Source organism: Cryptomeria japonica, chromosome 2 (genome assembly GCF_030272615.1).
Source record: "Cryptomeria japonica chromosome 2, Sugi_1.0, whole genome shotgun sequence".
NCBI lineage: Eukaryota > Viridiplantae > Streptophyta > Pinopsida > Cupressales > Cupressaceae > Cryptomeria > Cryptomeria japonica.
The window spans coordinates 28,001-37,613 of NC_081406.1; positions in this window are offsets into that span (position 1 = coordinate 28,001).

The following is a 9,613-nucleotide window of genomic DNA, read 5'->3' on the forward strand; positions in this document are numbered from 1 at the left end:
TTTCGAGAGACATGTTTAAAAAGTTGATTTGTTAGCATTCTTAGGGTATTGGGAATAGTGGATTTGTCTCCACTTCCTATATATACCCCGCCTTGTATTGTTAAAATTTGTAAAATCCCACTGATGAGGGGGGTGAAATTCCCCCCGAAACATGTTTGGGAACTCTTCTTTTTCAATACAAATTTTCTTTGCTAACTTTGTAGAATTTCTTCTATGGCTACACTTGAATTTTTAAATCTTAAGAACCCTAAACGTTTTTCTGTCATGCTTGCCCATTGATGAAATTCTTCGTTGCACTTATCGCCACGCTTCTTCCCCCTGCAAATTCGGAGCTGTTTACGCCTTTGTTGGTTCGGATGTGGTGTTCTTGGTGCTCGTTTTGGGATTGGCTCTATCTGCTGGCTTTTCGTCGCTCTTCGTTCGCCTCCCTTCTTCGATCCTGGCTGTTTTTTGTTGCTGCGGGCTCTTCTCCGCTTCCTTCTTGGTCGCGGCCTTTCTTGTCCTGCAGCCCCTCTTCCGTGCTTGGTGGCCTCTGCCTTCGGCGTTGTTCGGGTCTCTCCCTCGTCGTTGGCTCTTGGCCTTCTTTCGGCCCCCTTCGAGCTCCCCCGTGCTCCCGTGAGTTCTCGCAAGCTTCGCTCCGTCGTCGCTCTGCGTTGGGTGCCCGTGGCCGCCCCTTGTCTCTGTACTCGGCGTCGCCTCTGGCTCTGCTCCTCCGCCACCTCCGGACTCATCCTTTTTGCCGCTCGCAAGTCGCCGCCTCCGCCGCCGCGCTCTCCAACCTGGCCGCTTCCTGCCGCCCGTTGGCTTCGCGTTGTGCTGCGTTGAGTTTGGCCGACGACCGCCGCCGCTACCTCCCGCGCCGCTCCAGTTGAGGAACTGCCGTGGTCCCGCGCTGGAGTTTTTGCCGCCGCCGTCGTCCCCGGGATGTTGGGCTCCTCCCCGACTGTGTCTCCGCCTCGGCTGAGTTTCCTCCACAGCCTGCGAGCTGCCTGCGATTGGTCGGGCCCTTGCCACGCTGGTCTGTTTTGCCACGATGGCCCGCCCCGTCACCTCTCTCGCCTGCACGTTGACCGCGGCCTTGGACCCCGTTGCTTTGCGCGCCGCCCCGCCACGTAAGCTTTTCTTTGTTGGCCTGGGCGTTTGGTCCTCGGTCTCCGCCAGCCTGCGGGTGCCATCTCGGATCTGCCCCCGTGGGCCCTCTGCGGTCTTGTTCCGCCCCCGTGGGCCCCCTGCGACTTGTTTTCTTCTTCCCCCGAGGCTTTTTGGCATGCGTGTCTATTCCGCACCCTTTGGCGTGTTTGTTCCGCCCTTTGACCATTGGTTTTCGGTCTCCTTGGCCGATTCGTTGGATTACTTTACCAACCGGTCCTTTTACCGGTTGTTCTCTCCAACCTTTTTTGGTCTCTTTTCCTCGGGGGCTGCGGCATCTTTTTGGATCACATCAACTTTGTGTCTCTCCCTTTGTGGACATGCGCGTCTCTTCGGGGATAGTGGACCCCCCTCCTCCTTTCTTGTTTTTAGCTTTTGTCTAAAACGTTGGACTTGGGGGTCTCCCTAAACCCTAAACTTTTTCGGCCTTTTCGCCAAAAAGTTCCCGCGCTCACATTCTATGTAATTGTCCTTGCTTTTTTCGAGAGACATGTTTAAAAAGTTGATTTGTTAGCATTCTTAGGGTATTGGGAATAGTGGATTTGTCTCCACTTCCTATATATACCCCGCCTTGTATTGTTAAAATTTGTAAAATCCCACTGATGAGGGGGGTGAAATTCCCCCCGAAACATGTTTGGGAACTCTTCTTTTTCAATACAAATTTTCTTTGCTAACTTTGTAGAATTTCCTCTATGGCTGCACTTGAATTTTTAAATCTTAAAAACCCTAAACCCTAAACCCTAAACCCTAAACCCTAAACCCTAAAACCCTAAACCCTAAACCCTAAACCCTAAACCCTACTTGGTACTGGTTTATAGTTGTTTCCAATTAAACCCTAAACCCTAAAACCTAAACCCTAAACCCTAAACCCTAAACCCTAAACCCTAACCCCAAACCCTAAACCCGAAACCCGAAACCCGAAACCCTAAACCCTAAACCCTAAACCCTAAACCCTTAAACCCTAAACCCTAAACCCTGATTTTTTAGCTTGGCTGCCAGTGTTCCAAAAATCTTTAAACCCTAAACCCTAAACCCTTAAACCCAAAACCCAAAAACCATAAACCCTAAAACCCTAAACCCATAAACCCTTAAACCCTTAAACCCTAAAACCCTAAACCCCAAACCCCAAACCCCAAACCCTAAACCCTAAACCCTAAATCTTTTGCAGCAAATGTTATCATTTCAATTTTTTTAACCCTAAACCCTAAACCCTAAACCTAAACCCTAAAACCCTAAACCCTAAACCCTAAAGCCCTTAACCCTAAAACCCTTAACCCTAAACCCTAAACCCTAAAACCCTAAAACCCTAAAACCTAACCCCTAACCCCTAAACCCTAAACCCTAAACTCTCTTGATCTCATGATGGTTTTGGAAAGATTCTTCATCTTTCAAATTCTTTCCTATTTCAGATTCTGGTGGGATTTGGAAAGATTGCTTTACTCATGATGATTTTGGCAAGTTTCTTCATCTTTCAAATTCTTGCCATCTTCAATTTTTGGAGGGATTTGGAAAGATTGTTTTTTCAAATTATTGCCTTATTCACTTGGGCATTTTTTAGAAACTTGCATTGTAATGGTTTGAATTCATTTTTCAAACTTTGGTGCCTTTTTTACTTGGGCATTTTTAGAATCTTTCTTTGTAAATGGTTTCGAATTCAAAATTTCAAAATTTGAATTTCGAGAAACCATGGTTTTAGTTCCTAGTGGTTTCAGACTTGTTTAGTTTTATGGTTTTTTAATGATTGTGGATTTGATTTCCACTCATTATTTAAAACCTTTAGCATTGTAATTATTTTCTTTTTTGTTTCCAACTGATGACCCTGTAAAGGTGAAACATGTTTTGGAATGATTAAAAAATATTTTTCATGTCTACTATAAACTTGTCTATTATTCCTATGTAAAAAAATTTCTAAGTTAAACTTTTTTGTTTGTAAATTTTTTTTCTAAGTAAAAATTTTTTTCTATGTCAAATTTCTTCTAAGTCTAAATTCTTCTGGTTTTTTAGCTTCGCTGCCAGTGTTTCAAAAATCTTTTAATCCCTAAACCCTAAACCTTATACCCTAAAACCCTAAAACCCTAAACCCCCTTGTTTTCAAACTCGATTTGTCTTTCGACTAAAGCGATGAACTTGGGGGCCACCCTAAACCCTGAACTTTTTCGACTTTGCCAAAAAGTCCCCGCGCTTCGCCATATACCGCATCCTCGTATCTGTTGGCATAATCCTCGATGACTTGGTACCTTCCTAACGAGAAGTAGATTCTTCTCTCAAAGACCTATGCCTAATCATTGATGATGACTATTATTATTTTTTTATTATTAATCACTAATTTTTCATTTTTGATTATTAATCATTCATTTTTTATCATTAATTTTTAATTTTTGATCATTAGTTAATGATTATTATTCATCCATTATTGATTATTAATCATTAAATTTTAAATATTAACTATTGATTATTAATTCTTCATAATTAATAATTAATATTTAATTTTTTTTGTCTCTTTTTGAGTATTGTCTTTTTTAGACAAATACCTAGGCATACCTTCTAGATAACTTTTTGTAATATTGTAGAATTTCGAGGTAGATTTTTTGGAAAGAGTGGATGTGTCTCCACTTTCTATTTAATCTCCTCCCTCGTGTAATTTTCAAACTTGAGTTCAACTGATGAGGGGTGAATTCCCCGAAACTAGTTTTGAACATATTCAATAAGATTTTACATGTCTTTTGCTATTCTACATTCTTTACATCTTTTTGATTTTCTGTTGTTCTTCCATTGCAGCCTGTGATTTTTTCATAATTTTTAAACCCTAAACCCTAAACCCTAAAACCATAAACCATAAACCCTAGCTCACCAAGTGTAAATACAAATGATCACCTACAACTATTACAAATGTTTACATCACATTTACTTGATCATTAATTACTTCAAGAGTTTCATCCTTTCAATTCTATGATTACTAATACATATATATGTTGCACCAACCACCCGACCAATGTGGAACCTACAAGGAACCACCCCCCGTACTAGGAGATAATGCAAGGTCCCAACACACATTCTACATCTAGTTTGATGCTCAAAACCAAAGGACAAGACTACCACAAGACACTCATGCATGAAGCAAACACAACCAAGCACAATAAGAAACTCCCAGAGGGATATCAACAATAAGGCATAGATGCAATGCAAAACAACAAGGGATCGCATGTAGGAGTGGAGTGTCATCACATGCCATCCATAAGACACATAACATAGGCACTAGCCTAATGGACATGTGGAGTCATCTCAACCTATGAGAGACTAAGGGAGATTAGCTTACCATCTTCACGACCTTCTCGTGCTTATCCTAAAACATCCTCCCTAGGACTAAGTCATGAGGCACAAATCAATTTATTATCTTATTAATAAACCTATCTACCCATCCCATATTCATTTTTAGGTTATCACTTGTTTACAATAAAAGGTAAACTCCCTTGCGCCCTAGCGATCTAGACTTCATGCATCCTTACAAGGGACCTCATGATAGTCCATCTCTCGTGACCTCGGTCATCACAAGGTAGCCCACTCCCCCTAACATGGATCAATACAACAAGGAAAATATGTCCAAGAGGTCCTAAAACAAGTATTCAAATCTTAAAATGAAACTCATAGCATGCAGCCCAAATAGTCACACATGAACATAAACATGAACAATGCCACAACAACAAGGATAACAAGAAGAGGAACCTCTTGGCAAGCAATCATAAATCAAAGGGCCACACACAAGGCCATCATAATATGCTGCCAAACATAGAAACAACATCACAACAAGGCCATTCACTTGATGGTCAAAAACAACACATCCAACTCAACAACCATGGCATATCAACATGGAAGAGAGCATAATTATATCCACAATAACATTAGAAGGTAAATATGCATAAAACCAACAAAATACATCAAATCAGATTAGATATAAATCTAGAAATCATCAGCAAACCCTCAAAAATGCCTCTGGTACAAGGATTAATTTGGAAAGTACAACACAAGCAAGCAAACTGAGCATCACAAAAAAGGGACAGGAAGTTCCCAAGCTCCTGTCGCACCTACGGAAGACCTAGATTTTGCAGACTAAAGACATAATTGCAACAGAAAGATTCTGAAGCTCCTGTCGCAAATACAAAAACTTAGAAAAATGCATAGAAAAGCTAGAATTTTGATTTCAGTTTAAAAATCATAGAAAAATAACTAGAACCTGAAACCAAACAAGGAAATGACACTCAACAAATACCATTCAAGAGGTGAAGATGATTCGAAACAATATAAATCAAGGCAAAAGATCTTATCAAAAAACCTTACACAACCATGGAGTCTAGAATACTCTCAGAACTCTCAAAAGATCAATACCACTCAAATAGTTTTCATAAAACCTTCACATAACAATGAAACCCAAAACAAAGGGATTCAATCTCCAAAATAATAAGACAAAATCCATAAACATTTGCAGATCAACCAAACCCCAAAGAAGGAATGAATATGCAAGCCATGCATTCACGACAAAGCCCAGAAATATCATCCATATTCCAAAATTAAAACTTTATAATAAAATTATACACCCATAAATTTTCTCCCATAAACTATATCAAAACTATATGATTTAGGAATATATGTCATTCCCAAAATTCCCAAAACAATTGCAGACACAGGGCATGCAGCCATAAAAACCAAAAAATCAAAATAAACAAGGGCAAATAAGCTCCAACAAGCTTCAACATCAAAATCTCCAAATCCAAAATGCCAAAACCAAATTTTACAAAGAAGGCCAAAGAGAGCAACCTGTGAACAGTCACAGGCTTGAAAATAAAAAGTCGCGAAAAACCAAAAACCCTAGCCACATTCTTGATCAATCAAAATATTTCATTTTGAAATATATTTGACCTACCCAACATAGTTTAAAATATTATTTCCCATTCGAACTCCACCAATGGGAATAAAATGTAGGTAGAAAGAAATTTAAACATATTATAATTATATGAGTGGGGGCATATTATTTTTATAAGCTAAAGTATTTTATACACCCCAAATTATTATTAAGCAAGCTATATAAATAATCGAGTTATAGGCTATAATAAAATAAATCAAATGGGTAATTAATAAATAAGCCAAGACTATAAAATAATTAAATATCCTTACTAAAATATAACTCAATATTAAAGCTCAAAACATTAATAGATATTAAATAAATAAATAACAATAAATATAAAATAAATAATTAATAAATAAATAATTATTTAAACAATAAATTCCAAATGAGCGATAAATAAATAATAAAAATGCCAATAACTCAATAATAAATAAAAGAACATCAAATCACACATAATTAAATACTCAAATAAAACTATATTAAACCAACTGTTAAATTAATCAATCAAGAACCATATAAAATCATGCATCAATTAATTAAATAAATCAACAATAACTAGCATACTCACAGAGCCACAACTCACTAACTGACATGGCGAATTACACCAAGACGCTGACGACTCAAAGTGAACAACTTAGACCTAGAGTATGTGTAGGGAACTCATGTTGTCTCTAGACCACATGCCATTGGGATTTAAAGACACGCTCAGACCTATGTAGCGAGGTGGAGTTGATGTCTGGTACCTGTAAGGTCCTGCAACTACAAAACGATAATACAACATATATATATATATATATATATATATATATATATATATATATATATATATATATATATATATATATATATATATATATATATATATATATATATATCATAACAAGCAAGTGATAGAGAGTCATGACGACACGTCCCGCTCGCAATGAGTGATTTGGAATCATCTTTGTAGATGTATAAATCTGACCACTTTCTTAAGTGAATATTTAACATTCATTTTAACCTCATTTCTCTATTTAATTAAATTATATTTAATCAGATACTTCACATTCATCTAATTAATTAAATGAGTTACTCAATTTATTTCATTAAGTTCACCTAAGCCTTTTCTAACCTTTAATTAAATAAATCACTTTATTTAATTAATTCCCCTTTTCCCCCTTTTTAATTAAATTTACATTTAATTAAATTGATCATTGCAAATAAATAAATCTAATTTATTTATTAAATCCCCCACTTGTATTTATGCAAGTTGCATCTATTTAATTCAAATAAATTTATTTTATTTTAATTAAATTCTTTTTTCCTCCACTTGCAATTTCCTACATCTCCCACTTGCCTCCTTAACCCCCTTCTAGATTCTTCTAATCATTTCCAATTTAGCCTAATCCATCTCCTAAGCAAAGAGAAGTCACTTCTCAAAGCCTTCAAAGTCTTTGAAAACCATCAAAGGCTTTATGTCCTCAACAAGTTAACCCTCAAAGTCTTCCAAACCATTTAAGGCTCTTACATAACCATTAATGATTGGAGACTTTCTCTCTAACTCAACCCTCATCTAACCCAAGAGTCTCTTCAAGCATTCATGGCTTTAACCTTGGTTATCCCTTTAACCTTTGCACAAGAGTTTACCCCTTGGGTAAAAGCTTTATCCAATGGATAACCTTAACCTAACATTAACCTTACCTCCTAAGGTAACCTTCATGTCTTCTCAAGCATTAAATGTTTCTTTCATCTCCTCTCAAGCAACCTCTTGTTGACAATTGTCACCATTTCATTGGTGAGAATTGTGAACATGGATTGATTAATTTTCAATCCTGGCCCTTGTTAAGATTATTCAATCTTGACCATCCATTGCCCTATTTTCCCTATAAATAGAGCTCTCATTCTCTCATTTTGATATATAAAAGTTTCAATCATCAAACTTATAGTCATTTTGCTAATTAATAATCTTTCATGCATATAGTCTAATTACTAAGCATTTTCTTTTATAAATCACCTTAATAACATTTATAAGCATCTTAAAATCATAGAATATCCATGTTAGACTAGTATATCATTGCTAGGATAATTAGCTAATCTTATCATCATCTTTATGCTAGATTATTCATCATAGTTTCAATATCATATACACGTTAGGAATGCATTCATGCTTATTGTAGACACTCAAAATTGTCATGTTTAATTAAATAAATATTTTATTTATTTAATTATCTAATCCTAATTCTTCTATTAATTAAATAAATTTCTATTTATTTAATTAATTCATTTATCCTCTTCTAGCCTTATTTCTCATTTAAATAAATACATTTATTTATTTAAATTATCCCTTTCCTAAATTAAATAAATATTTTATTTATTTAATTATCCCACTTCTTCTATTAATTAAATAAATCTTTATTTATTTAATTAATTCATTATCCTTTTCTACACATGACACATGTCATTCATCTCTTATTTCCTACACTACCTACCTCTTTCATTATTTTACTATTTCCTCTACCTACCCTCTAATCCTAGCCGACCTCTCTTTTTACACCTCTCAATCTTAACCCTCCATTTCTTATTGTGTCTTCTATTTAAGGAGATGTTTTCTTCATTGTCAAACCCTAATGACACATCCTAATGATCTTTCATGCAACTTGGCTACACTACAATTCCACTTGCAACCACATTCCGTTCTTTATTGAGCTCTTGTGCATACAAAAATCTGACAGCAAGCATATCAAACAAGATCAATGGAGATAGGAAGAATGGAGATGAAAACCCTATTGGACATGTGATGGTATAATCTTTATGATTTTGAGTTATTTTGCATTGTCTTAGGTTATCTTCATATGTTATGGTGGATCTTTGTTCATTGTTAGGCTAGGGTTTTGTGGTTGAATCCATTTTAGTCTTTCAATATTGTTGTTATTTGTTATCCATTTTCACCATATACATTTTGGCACGCCCAGTGGGACTCTTGTCCCTTTGCATTTAACATTTTTGTTGCAGATTTTGCATTTTTGAAGTTGCAGATAGGACGATTTCGACGACATTTTAGGTTTTTTTTCCGCGTCTGCGAGTGTTCGGATCGCGTTTTTGTGTTTCAGAAGCGTCTGTGATATCGTTAATCGTGCCTGTATTTTTGCCAGATTTTTATTTTTGCAGGTTTCTGGAATCGCGTCTGAGAATTTTAACCGCGTCTGTGTAGGATCTCATCGCGTCTGAGTTCTTGAGTCGCGTCTGTGACCTTTAATCGCGTCTGTGAACTACAGAAGCGCGTCTGTGTAGTTCAGACGCGTCTGTGTCTGGTATAAAGGCGTCTGTGCTTTCTGTTTTGCAAATTTTTCAAGTTTCTTTGATTCGGGTTTTCGGATTTTGTACTTAGGGTTTCAGATCTGGTTTATTTTCGGCTAACCTTTGCAGATCTAGCTAACCTGGTTTGTGCAGCTTGCTTTGGAGGCAAATACGTTTTTGTTGAAGGCCCCTTTTCACAAAGTCTTTTGGGTTTTTATAAAATTTACCTAACTTGTGTGCTTGCAGGAAGGGGTCATCATTTGAAACAACCCAAACTACTAACAATTT